The sequence below is a fragment of the Pteropus medius genome, unplaced genomic scaffold (genome assembly GCF_902729225.1).
Source record: "Pteropus medius unplaced genomic scaffold, Ma_sr-lr_union100, whole genome shotgun sequence".
Lineage (NCBI taxonomy): Eukaryota > Metazoa > Chordata > Mammalia > Chiroptera > Pteropodidae > Pteropus > Pteropus medius.
Window position 1 is genome coordinate 2,605,762 of NW_024353908.1, and position 25,117 is coordinate 2,630,878.

A 25,117-nucleotide genomic window follows, 5' to 3' on the forward strand; every position below is an offset into this window, starting at 1 on the left:
TTTTCCTCCTCCTCTGATGGCTGCCATCACACATGATTGATCCAAAGATTAGGAGATAGGTACCCCATTTCACTGTGTCCCCAAAGCCCCATCTTCCCAAGGCCAGCTCTATTTGGAAATTTTATTTTGTGTACTGTTTCGAAACGTGCTCTTCTCCTGTGTATGATTCTACAGTTCCAACTCCATTGCTCCTGCCCTGGTTCAGGCCCTTGTCATTCCTATAGGCTCCTAGGAGTTTCCCTACTCCAATCCTGGACACTGATCATCCTTTCACACTGCTCTGGAGTTCCCTTCCTAGAAAAGGATCTGACCACTGACTACTGCAACCTCACTGCTCACTATTCTTCCCATTGCTTACTCCTTCCAGAGTTGCTTCTATGTTGTACCTTGAACATGACTGTGTTCCTGTCTGAGGGCCTTTGCATTTGTGGTTTCTTATATCTAGAATTATATTCTCCCAGATACCCAATAATTCATTCTCTCACTTTATTCAGGACTATGCCCTAATATCATGCCTTCCCTAAATACCAGCATATTATACTCCATTCCCTTACACTGCTTTATTTTTCTTCATAGCACTCATCACTAGCTGCCATTGTTATATACCTGATTGTTTATCTCTGTCAGTGCTATAATGGCAGAGACTTGGTTCTACCTTGTCTACAATTGTATCTGCAGCACCTGACACATTAGATGTTCCCAATAAATATTTATTTAATTAATTAATTTAAAACACACCTTGGATGTTCCCAATAAATATTTAATTAATTAATTAATTTAAAACACACCTTTCATCCACTCAGTTCCCTCCTCCGTCCCCTCAGGTACCCTTCATTTACTCCATAATTAAACCAAATTCTATGGCATGACATTCAAGGCCTGTAATCTGACCTTCTTCTCCTTTTTCTGGCCTTATCTCCTGTCACGCCACCAACACCACCACCCCCCACCACCACCTGCAATGGACCATGAACTCTAGTCAAATCTTGCAGTATACCATCCACTTTCAGGCCTGCATGCCTTTGCTTCTGCTTGTTCCATCATCATTTGTTGAAATCTTCTTAATCTCTTAAAACCCTTCTGACATACTATCTCCACATAGTGAAGACTTCCTTATTCTCCCTCCTATCCCAGCCATCAACAACTCTTTGGTCCTTTGATATCAGTTTGTACAGCTCTTATATGATGTCTTCTGTCAGACAAAGTATAGTAACTGGACAGTGATTCTTTTAACTCCCAAGCACAAAGAGCAGGGGTCTCAAACTCAACTGCCCAATGAAGCTAGGCACAAAGAAAGGTATCTGAGTATATTAGCCTGCTCAGGCTGTCAGAACAAAATACCACAGACTAAGGGGATCAAACAACAAAAACTTAACTTTCTCACAGTTCTGAGGTTAGAAGTCCACGATCACAAGGTGCCATCAAGATGGGTTCCTGGTAAAGCCTCTCTTCCTGGCTTGCAGATGGCTGCCTTAGCCCTGTGTCCTCATGGACAGAGAGAGCTTTCTGGTATCTCTTCGTCTTTTTATAAGGACACTAGTCGTATAGGAGTAGAATCCTACTCTTATGACCTCATTATTTAACCTTAATTACTTCCTTAAAGGCCTTAACTCCAAATACAGTCACCTTGGGGGTTAGGGCTTCAACATACGAATTTAGGGGAACACAATTCAGTTCACAGCAATGGGCAAGATGAGATTCAGGAGAACCAGAAGGCGGTTCCCCATCCATATAAGGGGGCTGGTTACTACTTAGTTCCAACAAATGGCCCCAGTCCTAACATGCAAGCCTAATATTCCCCCCAACCTTCAGAATTTGAAAAGAAAAAAAAAAAACTGGAAATCTGAATAATTCAGAGGTGAAATCTCTTAATTTTTAAATGTCAGGAAAACTAATTAAAATGTCTTTTAACTACGTGAGCAAAACAATCCCTACCCACAGGCAAGATTCTGTCTAGGGACCAAGAACTGGCAGTTTTCTGAATTCTAGTAGAAGTACTAGACCCATGGCAAAGCCTTGTTAAATTCTTTGTGAGTAAATGGTTCACTTATATATGTGCCATTGTTTGGGAAATTCTGAAATTAAAATGAGATGGTGGGGAAAAGTCAGACTTCTAACTATTATACAAAGATGGCCTGTTCCTTCCCTATATCCTATCTTTTTCATCCACTGACAAGTTGATGCTGTCATTGCCCGCCTCTACATTCCCATCTCCCCTGCCTAGCCACGGGAACCTGGGCAGACCCTCCCTGAGTGCAGGGTCTAGTTCTGAGGTCTGCAATTAATGGAGGAGAGAGAAGTACGAAGTCAGTTCAGAAGAAAACCACAGAAGTGATTAGAGGTCTCAGAAATAAAGATCAGGAGAGGTTAAAAGAACCAAGGTAATTCCGTTTTGAGGCAAGAGGGTTACAGGGTTAGCTAGCAATGGTTTTCAAGTATATAAAAGGCTTGTGCCTAGGAAAGTAATGAGCTGTTCTCCCTACTGAGAACAGAACAAACAGAAAACAGACTCCAAATGCAGCATGGGGATTTAGATGTTTCTTTTTCTAACACAGGTATTTGTAAGAACTTTTGTATTTGAATGGACCTTTACAGTAGAAAAGTTCTTTTTTCATTCATTATCTCCCTTCTAGCTGTAACATTCTGTGATTCTAAAGAAAGCCCTGTTAGCAAGGCTGTTAATAATGAAAGAATGAGTCATAAGGTAAAAGAAAGACTTTCATCTATATAAGAAGACAGTGATGTGATGTCGCTCAATGAAGAATGTACTATTTCTTATTTACCTATGAGATCAATTTCATGCAGGAAGCAATTGAAAGCCTAATGACTTTGGTAACATGTTCAAAGTCACAGAGGGCTATAAACAGCCACATTTTCCCCATTGCATACTTTCCACTTACATACCAACAAAGGTAGGTTTTCTCCAGTAAACGAGGAGGGGTAAGGAAGATATAATAGATACTACACATAAACAGACAACCTCTCCTCTCCCCTTTTCATTTCTCAAAATTTATTTCTTTACCCTAATAGTAACTAAAACATTTTTCTTCTTGTTGGCCTTTTAAAGGCCCTCAGTATCATAGTGTAATATGATTAGTTATTAAGTAATAAGAACAAAAATGATTGTCAACATTAAATTTTAAAAAGTGCTTTGTTGCACGTGATAAGACTATATCTAAAGGGTTTGATAAGGGGGGTATCCCCTTTAATTATAAGCCATAAATTGTCAATAGAATCTAGAATCAGGTATAAGTATCCCAGGAATTAGAAAGGCTGAAAAGTAAAGGTTTACTTGAGATCACGACTTTGAAAATAGCTAAAGGGGAAGCTTATCTTGTTATTGTTTCTTCTAGTGTTGTTATGCTCAGTGCTGTTATGCTCTGAACTGGCTTGAACAGCATAAAAATGGAGGTATGAGGACATTAAATCCAGTTTTTATGAGTAGAGATTAAATTACTTATTTGGGAGTCTGTCACATAAATGTGGAGCCAGACAAACCTAGGTTCAACCCAGATCTGCCATTTGTTCTGAGAACTTGGCCAAGAAATGTCATCTCTAAAATAAAGATAAAAGTATCAACCTCCAAGGTTTTTTAAAAATAAATTTATATGACACATCACACAAATAGCAGCTTTAGCACATATTAAGCTTTTGATGAGTGGTAACTATTATTGCCATTAAAATAACAACATTTTCCCACCTGGAAGCCTTCTCAAACACACGTCTCTCTATTCCAATCAACGAAACTTAACTTGAAAGCAGACTCCAGCAACCTGAAATATTGTGGCAAAGACAGATCAAGAATTGGCTCAGAGATTGTACTTCCCGTGGCAGAGAATGTGTTCAGTGTATTCTGGGCAACCTCCCTCTTTGTATCACCCTCCCACTACCTAGTCTCCTGAGCCTTCCTCCTCCTTCCAGCAAACCCAGCCACATGTACCAATATCTACCCTGCCCAAAAGTTACTCCTCTATTCACTTTCTCCTTTTTAATCAAAACTCTTTTCCATCAGGTCTGAGATAGTCTCTTTGTGCTCAGACAAAGATATCATTGGTTTTCTCATCAGTCAACAGAGAGAACAAATGAAAAGCTCTTAACTGTGCTGGATATTTATGAGGTCTCAGCAAGTGAGAGTTCTCAACCCTCATCTATGAAATAAGAAATCTGGACAAGGTCATCTCTAAAACCCTAGGATTCCACAGAAATTCACAGCCAATTGTGAACCCAAAGTAATTTGCATGCTAGCAGGACAGTTTTTTTAACCTCCCCTCCCACCCCCACTCAACTAATCTCTAGTTGATAAACTATGTGATATTTAAAGATATCTAGGGAAACTGGATCACCCCCAGCCCACACACTAGAGCCAGAATAGTATTAAGCTCCTCAGTACCCCCCTTCTGAATAGTGGCTGGCCCCTGTCCCACACACGAATATGACTAAAGAATTAAAATTAGGTTTACCTTCTGTTAATGATGTTTATGGACAGTCCCAGGAAACGTAGGTCAATGTCATCCTGGAGAGACCCTTTGATCAGAAGCTGTGATCTCAGGTTATCAGGGGCATGATGAGCTTTTTGAACAGCCTCTAAGAACAGCCTGGGCACCCCAGGCTTCTGGTAACATCTGCTGCATTTAGACTGGGGGGACCTGACCTGAAGACGGCACTTGCCATTAAGGCATGTTTGGAATTCGATGGTTGGTTTGTCAAGCAGAGGACTATCCATGGGACTGATGGCTCCATAAGAGCCTAGTAATAGAATTATGTGCCTAGGATACACAGCTGGCAATTATACTCTCTATGGACCACTTCAGGCAGCAATAAAGATAAAGTGGTTTATAATGTATTCATTCATTTCAATACAGTCAGTAGTAATGTTAGAAAGTGGTTCATATCAAGAAAAGACTAAACTGCATTTGAACAGGAGAAATGTATTTTCTTAAAGGGATTATTTTGGAGAATTAAATGAATGTGTGTGATACTTCACTAAATCATGAGTCATTTTGGCAGGTGATCCTAATATGCTCCTGGTAAAAGTGGGAATTGAAGCCATTCAGACAGAGGAACAAATGAGTTACAGGTGTGCCTTGTTTTTGTTCTGGGGTCTCGTTTGGACTATTAGAGGCTACATCAAATATATTTCAAAAAGTTTGTAGTAGATCATCCCAATAAATAGATGTGGAGTTTCGAGATGTTTATTTGAGGGACAACTAAGGGAGAAAATGTGGTTCCTAGGTTGTCCTCTCAGAGACTCCACAGCTTCCAATTACATCTCCCTGTTCCAAAGCTGTTTTCCCCTCCTGCCTCTCAGGGAAAAGGTAAGTCCCATGGCGGGGAAATGGACTTCTAAAGTAAGGTGGACAACGCTGAGATAGCCACCCGGAAAAGGGTATGATCCTGGACAAGGCTTGTGGGCGCCAGGCCCAGCTAAATCCAAGGTCTGGCTGGTCCACGTCTGGCTGGTCCCAGTTCTGGCTCTGATCCAGGCCTGTGGCTAGGAATAGGACCTTAGATTTAGAATGTTACATTAGTGTAGTAGGGGGCCTGTGCCTAAAAGATGTAAACATACTTCAACTTATTGTATCATGCATGTGTGGCTGAGTGCCACTGTTGTACTCTGCTGTGTGTGGAGCAATATGGTCCCCTGGAGAGCAGAAGGGGAGCACAAGATGGGAAGCAGAAGTATGCGCAATACCGCACTTCCCCCAATAGAACTGCACTTCCCAACAGAACTGCGTTCCACTCAATAAAGTTGGTGCCTGCAGTTTCATTCTCATGTCTGCCTTTTGTGTATTCTTCCAAATGGGCGTCTCACCATCAAACCCTCCCTTCTCGATCAGCTCAGCACTGACAAGGCTGCTAGGATGCTTATAAAGAAGATAAACCTATGAAGGTGCTGAGCTGCACCCTGACCTTGAAATCTTGCCAATCACTATACAAAGTGTTATCTCTTCTGTGATCCATGTTTGAAGCTAGCTCACAAACTTCCTCCTTCTCCTCTCCCCAAATTAGCTCCTTTTTAAACTTCCCTATTTCATTCATATAATTAAAATGTATTTATTGAGAACCTACTATGTGTCAGGCACTGTATTAGGTGCTGAGGTAAAAATGAGATAGCCTCTATCCATATACCCCCACATTCTAGTAAGAAAGAAAAAAGAAAATATCCAAACAAATGACTAAACACATAATATATGTCAGTTGAGGAAACATGTTATGAAGAAAAATCAAGCAGGGAAAGGGGAAAGGGACAGAGCCATCAGGAAAGGCCAATTTGATGAGGGTACATTTTAACAATCCCTATAGCTTAATTCCTCCGTCTATCTGCACTTGCAAGAACTTTCAGGGAGAGCAATATTTTCATACTTAGTGTACTGTTTACAAAGGTAACATAAATAAGTGAAGAGGGACAGGTAGGGATTGAAGGTGGAGAAGCAAGCCAGGTAGATAAATGGGGGAAGAATGTTCAGGATGCAGGAACTGGCAAGTGTAAAGGGATGTGTTTGCCTCGTTCGGGTAACAGCAAGGCTGTGGTAGGAGAAGAATGAGCAAGATGGATGAGAGGCAAGGCATGTCTTCAGCTCTTATTCCCTTCCAGGTTGGAAACTGCAGTTAAACTATAGTTTCTTTTACTCTTCCCCACCCTTTCCTTAATCCAGCTATATTGTTATCTTTTCTGAAGAATTATTCTCTAAAATCACCTTCCCTGTTCCTCTCTCACCTGAATTCAGTCCACACTCACTTTATACCTGGATTACTCAAGAGCCTCCTGATGGGCTTCTCAGCCTCTTGCAGCTTCTACTGCTCTAATCTCTTTACTCTAAGCTTCTACATTAATCTTCCTTGAGCATTGCTTTCATCATGTCTTTTCCTCCCTTGCATAAAAATGGTTTAGCGGTACCTGTAGGATAAAGCAGAAGCTCCTTAGCCTGTACCTCCCCCATCCCTGACTCAATCTGGCCTAAATTCCATCACTCTGTTCCCACCTTCTCAACTCCAGTGACCTCCACCCATCATCCCATTCTCTGTGTTCTCAGTTTCAACCCTTGAAACCCAGCCTAAGATCCACTTTAGCCTACTCTGGGCGGCCTGGCCCAAACCAGACTGCCTCCTCTTTTGAAGAGCTGGTACACTAAGTCATTTATATCTCTATCCAATTTAGTGCTTCATATATAGCAGTATAGAAGGCCCACTGTTCTTTCTTAAGTACTGGCTCACCAACTAGACTGAATTCACTGAGGGCGGGAACCATGTCTTCTACATCATGTTCGTCATTTAAGTGCCATATATGTAGAAGCCATAATTCATAAAATGTGAATAAATATTAACAAAATGTTTTCTACATTATTGGGCACTGAATTAGGTAAGAAAAAAAATGAAATAAAATGATCAGATTGTATCCATGAAGCCCTCTTTTTTCTGCAGGTAAAAAAATGTCTCTTTAGGCAGGTCATCTCCCTCTTAATAGGAGGGATGATAAGCTCAGCAGCATAATCACAAAAATCTTATTTTGTTCACTTCCTATATTCAGTAACTAGCAATCTCAGTAATCAGATATCTCATATTATTTATGTTAAGCACTGAGTGTATGTAACTACAAACTCTCTAGAGAAAAGTTGTCAGTGTGGTAGAACCAAATGTGAGAACTGTACACACCTATGTGGGCCTCTAATCACTAATGCTAATACATCAGAGGAGCCTTATGAAAGTGAGAATGAGAAGGCGCATTTCTTCTGTCTTCAGTACCAATGTCAAAAGCTGAGCAATACTACAGCCATGCCACCCTGAACATGCCCAATCTCGTCTGATCTCGGAAGCTAAGCAGGGTTGGACCTGGTTAGTACTTTGATGGGAGACCACCTAGGAATATTAGGTGCTGTAGGAGTTAAAAAAAAAAAAAAAAAGCTGAGCAACAGCAATATTTTATCAACACAGAAAGCTCACATGTGTGCCAATAAAAACACAGGCAAGGTTTATAAAGCCTGAATTGTTATCTAGAGAATTTAAAATCTCATTCTTAAATAGAAAGGTTTTCAACAAGAAGCTACAGCAAAAATTCTTTTCACCTTTGGGTGCCTGATGGCCTTGCATAGAGTTGCCCAATGGAACTAAACTGTCTGGACAATGTTTTATGTGCATTCTCTGAAGTGAGCATCTGCCAGTTTCTTTGAAGTCTTATCTTTCAAAATAATGATAATATAATAATAATATTAAGAATAAGAAATTCATATTTTATCTGGTTTCAGCAGGATAAAGCACTTGAAGGGAAGTGGGAAGTGGGGTTGGGTGCAAATCATTGTCTTCTAGCTGACCTTCCTGCCTCACTTTCCACTTACCTTTATCTCTAGAAAGCCAGGCTGCCCTGGTTACACAATTCGTGGGAAGGCTCAGGACAAGCCTTGATAATAGTGAAAGTATGCAAAGGCCTTATTTGACATGATCTGTAGAAACCCTGATACCCTCCAGGTCTTCCCACTGGCTAAAGCCTGAAATTCCGTTATTACTGTATAATCTCTACAGCTTCTTTCCTTCTCTGTGAACCAGCAAAAATTTTGAGGAAAGATAATACTTTAAGTTTTCATATATACTTTAGTACAAAGGTTGAAATTCCAGGGTCTACAGGGCCAGAAAGGGCGAGGAGGAGACTGAAGCAAATAGTTCCACTCAGCTCCAGCCGAATGGAACCATGCAGCATGGGCCCAATGCTACTAAGACTTCTGCTTTTTCAAGAGAAGCCCGAATCCATTTTTTTAATGTGAAATCTCACAATTTTTTTAATGTTGGCAACTAACTCTGATTTGTTAAAAACTGTAAAGAGCAGAACAAACCCACCTGCAGACCAACAATGAAACATATTAGCAAGCTTGCCTCTCAGTACAGTACATGAGAGAAATGGGGAAAGCCAGCACTCACCTGGCGACAAAGGTAGGAAGGGGAAGGAGTCAGCTGCAGTCAAAGGTCTGACTGAGTTGTGCAGCGGTTGGGCACCAACCTGCAGAAAGGAGTGGAACACACAAGAAGACTCCGGAAGGGCCTCTGAGCAGCAGCTTTGTCCATACCTGCTCTGCCCTCCAATTGGGCCTGCATTATGATGTCCCTGGGCACATTTTAAAATATGTAAAATATAAATTATGACTATGCCAGTATAAAGGCAAGTATATTCATATATTTCTTCTGATTTTAAAAGAAAATAAAACGTTTTCTTGGGCCCCTAAGAGTATCATGGGCCTTAGGCCCTGGCCTACTGCACCTAAAATATGTTGGCCCTGCCTCCAGCTCAGCAGTGCTTAGCTTAAATGCTGGGTGAAAACTCTTGGTTACTAGCTATTGGTGTGTGTCGCTATAAATTAGGCAAATCGATACTCATGTTGGGAGGTAGCTCTGTTATTGTGGACATAAGCATGAGCCTTAAAAACAGACCACATAGGTTCAAATCCTAGCTCTGCTATGTACAGTTTAAGTGATGTTAAGCAAGTCATTTACCCTTTCTGTGGCTTGATCTCCTCATCCATGAAATAAGAATAATAACAGTACCCACCTGTGGATTGCTGTAAGAATTCAATGAGTTAATATATATAAAGCTTAGAAAAGTACCTAGAAATGATAAAGAATAAATGTTAGCTATTACTATCATTTCGTTCTCTTATGTCCCCACAGCTGACTAGATATTGATAAAATTATCAAGTTAACATGTAAAAACTCTTGAGGAACCAACCATTCTCAGGTCATGAAGGCAATAGCTTTATCATAATTTCCCAAAGGTAACTTAACTGAGACAGATGAATGTCTATGCAGGCTTGCCTTGGCTAATTTTTAATGATACCTTATGTTCTTTCTAACAGCTATATCCCCCATTTGCCTATAGAAGATATTCAAAGTGGAAACTGGAGCTTAAAACTTATCCATTGATTGTGTTTTATATTCTAAAGAGATGTGATCTTTTAACAAATATTCCTTGCATTCATCAAGTGCCTAGAAGCTTTCAGAGCACTAGAACATTACACAATGATATAACATATTTTCAAAACAACAAAAAACGAGAATTTTAGAAAACTTCACACCACAGGGAGGACCCAGGGTATCAGTGTTTTCTCTTGTACTGGGATAACTATTAACAGTGTTTTCTGTTGTGATCCTCAGAATTGTATGGCAAGAAGCCTCTAACATTACCAATCCATCCCTCATTTGCCAAAGACACTGAGGTTGAGAGAACTCAGATGTTTCAAGGTCACATTGATTAGTCTCAAACTCTTTCTCTATGTCTGGTCCAGCCACCTGTCATCATTTTGCATATGTTGCTTTTTATGAATTCTTATGGACGAGTACATATCTCTAATGCTAGAACTGTTGCAGCTAAAGATAGTTATAGATTGTTGTGCAGGTTTTAAACTTCTTTTGGTAGGAAAATAGTTGGTGCTCAAAAAAAAGACTTGTTCAATGAATGAAAGTTCTCTGAGTTTTCCTTTCATCCTATCTTGTGATCTTATTGTTGATTTCTCATCACATTATAAAGTAGAAGGGGGAAACAGAGACTCCCGTGTATTATCACATTCTCAGCCTGCATGGAATCCATACAGCTCATGACTACATGTGGTCCAAGTGCTGGGGAGACATGAAGTGTTTCTATTTCCAAATGTTTAAAGATTATATTAAAATGAGTGTTGATTGATTTCAAAAGAGTGACAAAGATGTATCCAAAGCCACATGATTTGGTGATTGTTGAAGACACAAATGAGGGATGTCACACGGAATTTGGGGCTAAGCTGAGCCTATATTCCCTGCTTGCTCTACAAAATGTATTTTTAAGTGCTCAAAACTGAAATATATATATATATTCCAATCTAATCTGGAGGAAATGGCACAATTTTAAATCTCTTTCATGAGCCAAGAAAAAAGGCATTTTTCAAAACATATCATTAATAGCATAATAGTCCCCTTTCCAAAAACAATCATCAAAAAATCTTTTGCATGAAGACTTAAAATCAGTAATTCCTCCCAATTGTATTGTTAGCTCATTTTATAGTAAAAGTACTAAAGAAAGGGCATGTGATGGAATTTTATATAACTTAAGTCCTAGTCTTTTGTTGAGTCTAGTGAACCATGCTGTGTTCCTAATGTACAAATAGATGTCTGAATATTTCTTTGGACTGAAATAAATGAATTGGTTGCATCTAAAATAGCTGCTTTGTTAAAAATCAGGGTCATTTACAGACAGAATGGTTATTTCCTTTTAGCAAGAGAACAAAACCCATTCCTAACCTATGCTTATGTATGATGTTCAGCTCTATGGGCCTAAATGCAAATTCTGGACATAAGCCATGTCAGCATTAAATGCTGAATACAGGCTAATATATTGGCTCTTTTTAACTGGACTATTAAGTCCATTATCATTTAATGAAACGATTTTAACTTTAGCCACAAAAACTCTCACAGTGACTTTCCTTCAATTCCCTAAAGGCAAAATAACTTAAATTTAAAAGAAAAATAACTATGAAGCTTCGCTAAGTGCAGATGATTTCCATAGTACAGGTTAAGCCCTGAATTTCTGTCTCAATGAAGTCTACATTTGATTTTTACTACAAAGATAAACCCAAACTGGCAATTACCCTTTGCTAACCCTACCAAATAATCTCAGCGTGAAAACACTGGCATTTTTCTTACTACAATGAAATGTATATAGAATTAACTAACATAATTTCACAAACAGTCTTAGTAACCCATTTCAAAATTATGCTATGAAACATTATCTTTAAAGATATCACGTTCAGAGAGCAAACTAATGGTTGCCAGATGGGAGAGGGATTGGGGGACTGGGTAAAACAAGTAAAGGGATTAAGAAGTACAAATTGGTAGTTACAAAATAGTAACAGGGATGTAAAGTACAGTTTAAGTAATATAGTCAATAATACTGTAATAACTATCGTGTCAGATGGGTACAAGACTTACTGGGGGATCACTTTGTAAGTTATATAAATGTCTAACACTATGATGTATACCTGAGACTAATATAATATTGAATGTCAACTATAATTGAAAAATAAAATAAATTTAAAAAATTTTTCAAATCATGTTAATGATTTTCTTTTTATAGCAGTCTCAAAGTAAAACTATATTCACTTTGGCTTGAATGATTAGGATCTAGAAACCAAAGTCCTTTACAGAGATCCAATAGTCACATTGACACAAAGAGCTATATATGAAACACAAATAAATCAAATTTTCATCCAGTTGTATTTTATTCCATTACCTTCAACACATATATATATATATACACTATTAAACTCATGTTTGTTCTGAACCTTAAGTCTGAATTTTTTTTATAAATATATATTTTTCCTAAGGCACATTTTGAAAATTCTAAGATAAAGAAAATCAAAATTGACTCCCTTATTATGCGTCTCAAAAAAATAAACTAACGCATTTTTATTCATGTTTTTTAGTGTGATGCTACTATCTGGAAAATTCTATTGACTTAACAATTCTATATCCATTCCTCCCAAATTTGATCCCTTGAAAACAGCTTTCTTGCAATAACTTTTTTTCTAAAAAAAGCTACAAATATCTATGACTTATAGTCATGTTTTGGGTAAACTGGTTTAATAATCTAATGATTAAAAAATAGTTTTTTTAAAAAAACACCTGTCTTGATGCTCTGGGAAAGTTTCGGGCATTTGAATACCTTTAAGAAACCTGAACATATAAAGGAGTTAGTGAGACCTATGCAGCTGAGGCACTGAACACTTGACGAGCAGTTGTAGACATTGTAAATGTACCACAGTAGGAAGCAGCTTTCCAAAGACTTCAAAGCAAATGTCAGTTAATTATCTAGCTTTCAGGAGCAGCGTGGACTTACCATGACAGCTGTTAGGCGAGGACACATGGGCATCTCCACAACTGAACATCAGTTTGTCATTGTTTAGCTTAGATCTCACTGGAAAGAAATGCTTAAGGTCTCAGCTTGGTTCAATTCAAATTAATCTAAAAGTTTTCCCAGATGGTTTCTCAGCACAAGCTTATTTCTTACCCCACAGCCTCTGCTTTGCCATCACCTCAGAGCTGCAGCCAATATGCTATTTGCACATGCTCAAGCTCCATTTTAAAGCCATGTGTGGGACATATCCATTTGAACTTTCTCTTTTCCATCATTATTGTGAATTCAACCTGGAGGTCTTATAACATGGGTAAGAAAAGAAATGCTGTTTCTAATTCTCTCTCTCTCACCCCTCTCCTCGCCTCCCACCCACCTCTCTCATTTTTTAACTGACAGAGATTACTGACTGTTTCTGCCTGGTGCCTAATGGGTGAGATGTCTTGGAGTGTTCTCCATGGCTGGCCAAACACAGTGGGCTCCACAATTATTTGACTTGAATGAATCCTGGCAGGGCTGGCTTATCCATAGTTACCCAGAGCATCAGCTTCTATCTGTAACTTCATCAGGGTCTAGTTAACCACAAAAAATGCCAGTAACCAAGTTCATTCCTGGCCTCCCCTAACACCACCTCCACTCTGGGTTGGAGTCACAATTGTGCACTTTGCTGCATCGCATCAGGCACTGTTTTTTAGATCCAGAATACACCCTTTTCGAACAATGTTAGGTGGTCTCTAAACACAGAGATGTTCCCTCAAGGAAAGAAGACAAAAGGAAAGGAAAGAATGTATTCCTTTGACTACATCCACTAGAGATAGGAAAGAATAGAACTTGAAGGGGAAAAAAAATGAGAGACAGATTTATATAGATCAGAAAGCTAATTACGAAAGAGTTGAAAGAAAGAAAACTTTTCAAAAAAAGAAAAAAAGAAAATCGAAGTACCAAACTGTTTGATATGACCTAAACCAACTTCATCTCTTCTAGAAAATGTCTGCCTTTAAGTACTCTAAGTTAGTGAGGTCTTGCTCTTAAACTTGAAAAGTAAAAAAACAGCACTTGAATAAAAATCCTCAGCAGTTGCTGACCTCTCATTGCCACTCACTTCAATCAGCCACATACTGTTTCTTGACATGTCCAAAGTCCCAAATGAGGTCTTGCTGATTTTTAGCAGTTGGTAACTATGTGCAATATATGCAGAATCATTTTCTGGGGACTTCAAAAAACCCAGGACTCTTCTTGTTCCTCCACCTCCAGAAAACTAATATTAAATGCTTTTATCTTTCTAGTGTGTAAAATGTTTTCAAGCTGCCTGTAAAATGTGTGATGTGAGCTATTTGATAAAAATATTATAAAAATTTATTAATTGTCTTTAAGCATGTTTCTTTGCAGTTTTCAGTTCATCTTATATTAGATGCTGAACAAAAACTGGCTTTGTTTCTTATAGCCAAATTACACAAGACGCATAAATCTGTAATGTTATTGGTTTCCTTTAATGACTTTGCTTTCTTCTAAAAGGATCTGAATACCTCTGAAAAGCATGCTGGATAAATTCCCAAGATGCCAGGCTTTTGGCCAAAATACTCAAAGGTGATAGGTCACAGCTGCTTCCTTATTTCTAGAGAAAAGGGTGCAGAGGTGCAGGTCACTGGATACTTGACAAATGTGTGAGTGCCAAGTGTTTAGGCTCTGTCTTCTAAAGAGATACTGAGTAGACTCTGTGAAATTAACCTGCTCTAGGTGGAGAGTATGTAGTTAACCGGACCTACATTTTCTAGTCTAAATAAGGCAACATTTAATCAATAAATCATAAAAGCCAAGAATGAAAATGTACTTTAAAAATTATAAAGTATAGAGATCTGATCCAAGAATACTTGCTATAATACTCATATGGTTGAACCTTCTAGGGCAGAGCATCTACTCTGTGTTAAAATAGTCAACATACATACACGTGGTTGCAATTTGTATCAAATAGATAATCTCCATAATATGTAAAAAGCTACTATACTCACTAAGAAAAAGACCCAAGAGTCTAATAGAAAAATGAGCTAAAGACGTGGAAATAAAAAGAAATATGATTCTTAAATCTAAAAAGAGATTTAATCTAAATCTAAAAGAGATTCTCATATAAGAGAAATGCAGATCAAAACTACACTGAGATACTTTTCAAATATCTCATGTTACTGATATGAGTATAAATTGCTATAATCCCTAATAAGGTAATTAAGTAATCAAAGTAATACATGCATACATATGCTTTTACTCATTATTTCAACTTTTAGAAATTTTCCCACATGCAAAATGATCTACATATATGGTTAGTCACTGAAACATTATTTTTGCTAATAAAAAGACGTGGAAATGACCTAAAAAGCTACTACACTCCATCAACAAGGATCAGGTTAAATAAACTGTAGTATGTCCATGCAATGGGGTACTATGAGGCTGTAAGTAATAACAACAATAAAGCAGCTCTTAATGTCCAGAATAGAAAGTTCTCTAAACTGTATTAAGGAAAAAAACAAGGTGCTCTTAGCAAATCAGGAATAGAGAACTTTCTCAACTTGATAATGGACAACTACAAAAACCTACACCTAATATCATACTCAGTGGTGAGAAACTTGAAGCCTTTCCACTAAGATCGAGAATAAGAGAAGGATGCCCCCTCTTACCACTATTTTTCAACATAATACTGGAAGTCTCCACTAATGCAATAAGATAATAAAAGGAAATAAGAGATATACAGATTGAGAAGGAAAAAATAAAACTGCCTTTGTTTGCAGGTGACATGATTGTCTATGTAGACAATTAAAAAAAAAAGACAAAAAAATTCCAGAACTAATAAGCAATTATTATAAAGTTTTAGGAGACAAGGTTAATTATACAAAAGTTGATAACTTTCCTATATATCATCAATGAACAAGTGGAATTCAAAGTTAAAAACACATTATTATTTACATTAGCATCCCAAAAATGATACACTTAAGTATAAATTTAACAAAACATGTACAAGATCTACATGAGGAAAACTACAAAATTCTGATGAAAGATACCAAAGAATAAATAAATAAATAAAATATTCCATGTTCATGGATATATGGAAGACTCAATATTGTCAAGATACCAGTTCTTCCCAACATTAACTATAGAGTCAACACAATCCCAATCAAAATCCTAGCAAGTTATTTCGTGGAAATTGGCAAACTGAACATAAAGTTTAGATGGAGAGGCAAAAAGATCCAGATAGCAAACTTGGTATTAAAAGAGAAGAACAAAGTTGGAGGACTAATACTACCGGACTTCAAGACTTACTATAAAGCTTCAATAATCAAAACAGTGTGGAACTGGCAAAAGAACAGATGAACATCTCAATGGAATAGAGAGTCCAGAAGTAGACTCACATAAATATAGTCAACTTATCTTTGACAAAGGGGCAAAGGCACTACAAAGTAGAAAAATAAGTCATTTCAACAAATGGTGCTAAAACAATGGACATCAACATGCAAAAAAATAATAATAATTCTAATTATAGATCTTATACCTCTTACAAACATTAACTCAAAATGAATCATGGACCTAAATGTAAAACACAAAACTATAAAACTCCTCAAAGATAACATAGGAGAAAGTTAGGTTTGGCAATGACTTTTTACATACCACGCCAAAGAAACGATCCATGAAAAAAGAACTGATAATCTGGACTTCATTAAAATTAAACATTTCTTCTCTGTAAAGACACTGTCAAGAGAATGAAAAGATCAACCACAGACTGGGAGAAACTATCTGCAAAAGTCACATCTGATAAAACACTGTTATCTAAAATATACAAAGAACTCTTGAAACTAAAAAGAAAACAAACAACCCAATTATAAATTGGCTAAAGACCTCAACCAAAACCTCACCAAAAAAGATATACAGGTGCTAAAAAAGCATATGAAAATATTCCACATAATATGTCATCAGAGAAAGACAAATTAGAACAACATGAACTACACACCTATTAGAATGGCTAAAATCTAGAACACTGACAACACCAAATGCTGGTGACTGTGTGGAGCAACAGGAACTCTCATTCATTTCTGGTGGTAATGCAAAATGGTACCTACATTTTGGAATACAGTTTGGTGATTTCCTACAAAATTAAACATACTGTTACCTTGTGGTTCCACAATTGCTCTCCTTGGTATTTACCCTTACGTCCACAGAAAAACCAGCACATGGATGTTTACAGCAACTTTATTCATAATTGCCAAACTTAGAAGCCACGAAGATGTCTTTCAGTAGGTAAATGGATAAATAATATGTGGTACATACAGATAATGGAGTATTATTCAATGCTTTAAAAAAAAATGAGCTATTGAGCCATGAAAAGACATTTAAGGAAGGACCTTAAATACATATTACTAAGTGATATAAGCCAATGTGAAAAGTCTATATGCTGTGTGATTCCAACTATAAGACATTCTGGAAAAGGCAAAACTATAGAGACAATGAAAAGATTAGTGGTTGCCAGGTGGTTGAGGTAGGGGAGGGCAGAGCACAAGGATTTTTAGAGCAGTGAGACTACTCTGTATGTTATTACAATGGTGGATACATGTCACTATATACTTGTCCAAACCCATAGAATAAACAACATCAAGAGTAAATCCCAAGGTGACCTGCGGTCTCTGGGTGATAACGATGTGTCAGGGTAGGTTCATTGAGTATAACAAATATTTCACTGCGGTGCGGGATGCTGATGGTGGAGCAGCTGCATGTGTAGTTGGGGGAAAGGACAGAGGGTATATGGGCACTCTGTTCTTTCTGTTCAGCTTTGCTGTAAACCTAAAACTGCTCTAAAATTTTTTTAAAAGGCAAGGTACCATATAACAAGATGTATAGGATGTTCCATTTGCATAAAATGTGGGAAGGGATTACATATACATTCGTCTTTCTTATATTGCAGAGAGTAGGACAGAGGCTGAAGGAAGATTTTTCACCATAGACCTTTGTATACTCATTTTTGAACCATTAAAAAATTACCTACAAAAAATTAAGTAAAATAATTAAAAGTACATGAAAAATAAGTAGCTTATTCTATCCATTTCTTAAAGTCAGTTTTAAAAAACCCATATCAGTATTGAAACACTGCCCCAAATAGTTAACTCTTTTTATAACTTTTTTTAAACTGACCAATCACACAATGGTCTATTTATTCTAGCTCTGAAAGTTTGGATCCATTTTTCAATCTTCTTGAAATTAATAAAAGTATAAAGGAAATCCTATAAAATCTCCAAAAGAGAAAAATGTATTGACTTCTGCCTTCCGTTTTTTCTTAATCTTCACCTTACACATTAGCCATCAGTCTTGTTACTTATCTGCCATTTAAGGCCTTAACTATTAAGCCTCCAATCCAGAAAATTCTGCAGGCAGAGAACATATGGTGCTATCTGTGTCATGGGCATGTCTGAAACACTCAGCTATCCTTACCAGCTGAGCATATCCCCTGGGAACTGCTAGTTGCGAGGCTTCTGGCCCTATAAAGTATTTTCCTCCTGACCTCAAAAAGCATCCAAACACCTTTTCTGGACAAATGCAATCTCTTCCAGAACTGATTTACCCAAGAGATCTGCGGCTCAAATTGCTGGAAGTGATATCTTTGATAAAAGCCATTCCTCTGCTTATCCCTAGGGTGTTTAGTACCTATCTTATAGACACACCCTTGCAAGTTTCACATTAGGTGGTCACATACTTTCTGAATGAATCCAATCTAGCCCAACACACCAGAATCGAAAATGAGTTATCTCCTCAGGGCAGGTGACTGGGCAGCTCCCTTGGGAAGAACTCACTTGCCTCCAGAAAGGGCTGCCCTCAGCTGACACCAACGAACCTTGCCAAAGAGTTCACATGCTGACTTTTTGACAGGCCCAACCGGTTAGATACCATAACCCCTCCTAAGCTTTTGGCCAGGCCAGAAGCTGAGTGCGTTCTAATGATGTACTGTGACCAAACTGTTTTGGCTGCAGCTCTTTGGCAATTAGAACTGTGTGGTATCAAATTCTAGCGATAGCTTTCAGCTCTGTAGTACTCAAGGAAGATCCCGGGCTGCAGGAGGGGTTTTCCTGATGGAAACTGGCACAGAAAAATCGTCAGGTCAAGATTAGTCCATGCTGCATAGAGGCAGTCTACCCCACAAGCCTTTAAACTATCGATTGCAAATTTATTTCTGGAATGTAGATATTAACAGACTGGAATTCCTAAATACTTGTCAATTAAGATTACCATGGTACACACTTCAGTAAAATTCTTAAGCTGTTTAAATGTAAATGCCAAATTACTTCAATCATCCAAGAGAACAAAACCTGAAATGTTTTGGGAACCAAACATTTACCTAGTCATTACAAGCAAATCCAAAAATAATTAACTTGAAAGTTCATCTGAAGCAAAAGTGAAAACAAGCAGAAGTATATATTTAAGAGCCATGTTATATACAACAGAAGTGAGGAAGGGTTTTAAAGCTCAAGGACCATATTGATCTGCGTGGAATAATAAAAAGCCACTTATTCTCATCTTTGCAAAAAAAATGCTTAAAATACACATGTGGAAAAAACTTTAAATACCTCTGAAAAAGTTTAAGTACTAGGACTGAGTAAATTTCTACTTCTACCTTAAAACCTCTTCAATTTCTAAATGACCACAATAGTGCTAGGTATTCATAGTTCCAAGAATTATATGTTACTATAATTGTTCTATTTGCAAAATAGTGATGCCTCAATCAATGTATCTTCTCAAAACATGTTGCTTTATTAAGAATTTGTTTTCAAAAATCTTTAGTGATCATTTCGAGTAACAATATATATACTCATGTGTGACAAAAGTATCTCAAAACATAGAATCTATTTACTAGATCATAAAAGACATATTCGCACATTGAAGGAAAAGTTTCTTAATCTCTCAATTTCATCATTTTTGTATACCAAATGAAGCTATTAATATCTCCTGCACAGGGCTCTTTGGAAAGATTAAATGAGTAGACACACGCACATACACATTTCCTCTATATCAAAAAGAAAAGCAGATACTGGGAGCTTATTGACATACTGACTGCCTACTCTGGGAATGAATACCTCTTAGGTCCTAAATTCTGGGGAATACTCTGCTTCCCACTCAAATTTCAGTTTAAGGAGACCCAAACACATTATTTTCTAGTAAAATGACCTTTAGCAATTTTCTAACTTCTCCAAGTCTCAGTTATACCATCTGTAATATAGGAACAGTAATTCTGTATGAAGTAAAGAAAGTCATTTCCACCTGGTGGAAAAGGAAAAAAAAAGAAAACAAACATATTCTTGTTTTCAGACATCGTGCTTAATAGATACCCCTCACTCTGACCCTCACCTTGGAGGTTCAGGGCTGAGACTGAACTCAGAGATACGGTGAGCCTGAGGGATGGGGTACAGTTCAGTGATGTGAAGAGGGCTCAGGACTAAGGGGCAATATCTTCTATAGCCTTTAGGTTTTTTCAGCTGTAAATAGTATGCTTTTTTAAAAAAAGAATGATAAAATCTAGATTTTATCTGTTGCTAGATTCCTAGTAGCCTTGAAAAATACCATGGATCCAGCTAGATTACCTGATACTGTTTTGAGAATCAAATGAGATAATCCACAAGAGAGTACTTTCTATGATCTATGTTGTAACCTAGGAGTTTGGTGACAATGATGTTTTCTCTCCACATTTTCTGCTCTTCAGGTAAAATCCCTGTAATCAATAGATCACTAAGACTGGATTGTAACGAACCTTAGAGTCATCTTTTCTAATCCTTCTCAAATTAGGTCCTGAGAGTACATGTACTAGACACAAGTAGAAGCAGGTAGCACTGGCATGCTAAAGAAAAGTAATTCCCCAATAATATATGTGGGACTTATGTTCCATTCTCTCTCACTGTACTATGAGCAGACATCAGATCACCTTAGGCCATATTGATTTTCTATAAAAATAATTATTTCCATTCTTAATGATCTCATCCAAATTTGTCAATGAACTTTAAAAGTTAACTGACATTCTTATAAAGTTAATATACCATACTATACAACCAGCAATACTGATCTTTGTACTTGAACATTCATAAAACCCAAAAGTAGAAGCAACCCAAAAGTCCATTTCCTGGTGAATGGATAAATACACTGTGGTGGTATATGCATACAAAAGAATTCCACTCGGCAATAAAAAAAGAATGAACCATTGTTACACTCAACAACATAAATAAATCTTAGCATTATGCTAAGTGAAAGAAGCCAGACATAAAAGACTAATATTGTATGATTGCATTTATATCGAATTCTAGAAAACATAAATCTGTATAGATAGAAATCAGGGCTGTGTTTGCCAGAAGCCAGAGTAAGGGCACAAGAGAAAAGTTTTTGGGAGATTGTAGTGATGGTTATATGACTGCATATATTTGTCAAAATACATTGAATTATACACTTTTAAAAAGTAAATTATATTGTTTATAAATTATGCCACAATAAAGCTGGTTTTAAAGAAAAGGTAATGGCCAAAAAGATTCTCTTAATGTTTAGTCATATAACTAGCTAATTTAAACTATTTAATCCACCAACAAATATGGTAACTAAAGTTTGAAAGGTGTAATATATTTGAAATGTTCAAGGTTAGAGACCCTGGAAAACTTTATCCTTCCTTTTTGGCCACTATCATGCTGTTATTATGTTACTAGTAGAATAAATAATAAAAGTAAGATTGAGAGATCAAACAATTACTTTGTTTTTTCCAGATTTTAAACTAATTATACAAAGTTATTCCCATGCCTGGATCAGTAACTCTGCTTCTCTAATTTATGAAATCTTCATTTTACCGACAAATCACTACAAAAACCTCCAGAGTCACCCATATTGGGCTGAAATTTTATCTTACATGTTCTACTCCCACTAGAAACCTCTTCTCATTTAATATTTACTAATTAATTCCACATTCCTTCCCCACTTCCAAAGGATCACAAGCAAATTCATAAATAAGTCAAGCAACTATAATAACAGGGGGAAAAGTTAAAGCACAAGTAAACACAGGGTGGAGAGCCCAAATAACTACTAGAAGTGGCTGCAAATTATGCTCTAAGCTTCTAAGTGGCCCCAAAGATGGGGAAACATATTGATACAGGACTTAAATGTCTATAAGGTAAAGAAAAAATTAAATATTAAGGAGATGCAATATTTGTGATACCAAGGCCAATATGAAAATTTTCCCATGGATCCTCCAAAAGAGAAAATTGTGTAGCACAGCAAGTATCTTCAACAGCACATAAGAAAAGCCACAACAATGAGTTTTCTGTGGCAACCTTAAAGCCACAGAAAAAGCCAAGAACATAATGCCAATCCAGGGAGGGGAAAGGTGGCAGGGGAGAGTTACTTTTCACTGTACACATTTCCTTTTGCAGCTTTTGAGTAGTGCGCAACCTACACACATTACCAAACAGTGGTTAGGGTACAGACTATGGAGGCAGGCTGCCTGGTTCAATTCACTGCTCCACAAACTACTAACTGTATAATGTTAGGTAAGTTCTATGCCTCACTGCTACAGTGGGGATTAGATACTATCTATCTATGAGATTATTGGAAAGTTTCAATGTTTTAATATGTATAAAAAGCTTAGCATCGGGTAAGCATTAGCTATTGCTAATGACAATGCCAAAGTGCAGTTTTGTAAAGATTGTTCTGTGATGGTGCAGTTTTGTGAATTGTTCTGCAAAACAATTCTGCTCCATGTACAAAGCTCAGTGATAATCAGATTTTAGTGAAGAATATAAATTTAGAGTATTTAGCAGATATGAAAATGAGTTGCCATGTCTGTGGTGTCTATGCAGCTAATTTGTTTAAGTTTTATGTGTTTTAAAAGGCAACGTACTGTTGAAAGAAATTAAAGAAGATCTTAGTAGATAATGAGGCCTCCGGTCAAGACAGTGGAGTAGGTAAATGCTGTGCTTGCCTCCTCTCACGACCACATGAAAATTACAACTAAATTTCATTGAGATCACCTGAAGTCTAGCTGAACAAAAGTCCTATAGCTAAGGCTATACATAAAAAGCCACACTCAGACCAATAGGAGGGGCCAAACTGGTAGGAGGGCTACTCCCACACCCACATTTGGTGGTTGAGAATCAGGAAATATCTTGGCTGTGGAGGTCTCCCTGGTGAAGCAAGGGGTCCCAGCCCCACACTGGGCTCCCCAGCCCAGGGTTCAAGTGCCAGGAATAGAAGTCCCCACAACCTCTGGCTGTGAAAAACAGAGGAGATTGTCGCTGAGTGAGACAAGGGGCTGCAGGAGTCCCAGACGTTCCTCCTAAAGGGCCTGCAAGAACTTATTCTCTTGCTCTGAGCTTCAGTGCTGGAGCAGCTACTTGAAAAGCACAAGGGACATACAGGGAGAAACTAAATTGTCTGCCTTCAGGGCGAGGGCTAAAGGGGCAGCTTTCTCTCAAACAGAAGTGCTGGCAGAACCATCGTTCCTTTGTTGAGCCCTCCCCACTCCCAGGATGTAGATGCAGTTGGCCACCATATCTGAGTTTCCATCAACCTGGGTAACACTGCTTGCCCTGCCCTGGTGATTCCCTGAGACCCCCACCCCACCCAACTTGCAGGCCCACTCAAGCTGCTTCCAGTGGATTTTCCATACAAACAGCCTGTCTCGACTTATCTGCAGACTTTCCTAAAATCTCTCAAAGGTTCACAAAACCCAAACAAGCAGCTCTGGCCTTGGCATGCCCCATACCTCTTGCTGAGCAGCCCCAAGTCCGGCACTAGCGGCAGCCAGCCTAGGTTGACAGCTTGGCCTCTCGAGGCACTTCTAAGCCGAAGCGAGTGATGACCATCTGTGGATTACTGGGTGACTCTTGCCAGGTGGTTTCAGGCAATACACAGGCTATGGCTAAACTTGGCCTGTGGGGGGCCTCTCCTAGGATCCTAGGAGGCCCTGGGGCTGACATAACGGGTAGCTGGCTTCTACCATGGCTGTATCTGAGGGCAACACACCCAAAGGGAAGACTGGGAAGGTCCCAGAACCCTGCTAAAGTGAACCTTGCTCTGTAGGGTCCACACCTGCACAACAGCTCCTTGACTGTCATGGCAAATCCTCACAACCAATCAAGCTGAGGGTCAATCAGCAACCAAGGCTCAACTACAACAGGAAGGCACATACAACCCACACATGGGACACACCAGGAGCACCACTGGGTCCCCCAGGACATCTACTACATAAGGCCACTGTACTAAAACCACGAGACATAGCAGCCCTACCTAATACATAGAAACAAAGACAGGGAGGCAGCCAAAATGGAGAGACAAAGAAACTTGTCCCAAATGAAAGAACAAAACAAAGTCCAGAAAAAGAACTAAACAAAATGGAGAAAAGCAATCTACCAGATGCACAGTTCAAAACACTGATTATAAGAGTTCTCAATGATGGGAGCTTCAACAAAGAGATAGGAAACATAAAAATGAAGATAGAAAACATAAAAAAGAACCAGTAAGAAATGAAGAATAACTGAAATAAAGAATATATTAGAGAGAATCAACAGTAGATTAGATAAAGCAGAGGACTGAAGCAGTGATCTGGAAGAGAAGGTAGCATAAAATACCCAATCAGAACAGCAGGAAGAAAAAAGAATCCAAAAATATGAGGATAGATTAAGAGGCCTCTTGGATAACATCAAGCGTATCAATATTCACATCATAGAGGTACCAAAAGGAGAAGAAAGAGAGCTAAGAATTGAAAACCCATTTGAAGAACTAATGACTGAAAACTTCCCTAATCTGGCAAAGGAAATAGACATACAAACTCAGGGAACACAGGGAGCCCCAAACAAAAGGAACCCAAAGAGACTCACATCAAGACACATCGTAATTAAAATGCCTCAGGTTAAAGACATAGAGAGAATCTTAAAAGCAGCAAGAGGAAAGCAGAAACTTACTTACAAGGGAGCTCCCATAAAACTGTCAGCTTATTTCTCAGCAGAAACTATACAGGCCAGAAGGGACTGGCATGAAATATTCAAAGTGATTAAAAGCAAGGACCCACAACCAAGATTACTCAGCAAAGCTATCATTCAGAATTGAAGGACAAAGAGCTTCCCAAAGAAGAAAAAGCTGAAGGAGTTCATCAACACCAAACTAGAATTACAAGAAATGTTAGAGGAACTTCTTTAAGAAGAAAAAGAAGAAAAAAGATCAAAAACATGAATAATAAATGGCAATAACTACATATCA

At 38.0% G+C, this 25,117-nt stretch overlaps 1 pseudogene; it reads left to right on the forward strand.

The window, feature by feature from the left end:
- Nucleotides 1-7,763: 7,763 nt before the first annotated feature.
- LOC120593814 (uncharacterized) lies at nt 7,764-7,882 on the forward strand (annotated as a pseudogene).
- Nucleotides 7,883-25,117: the final 17,235 nt, after the last annotated feature.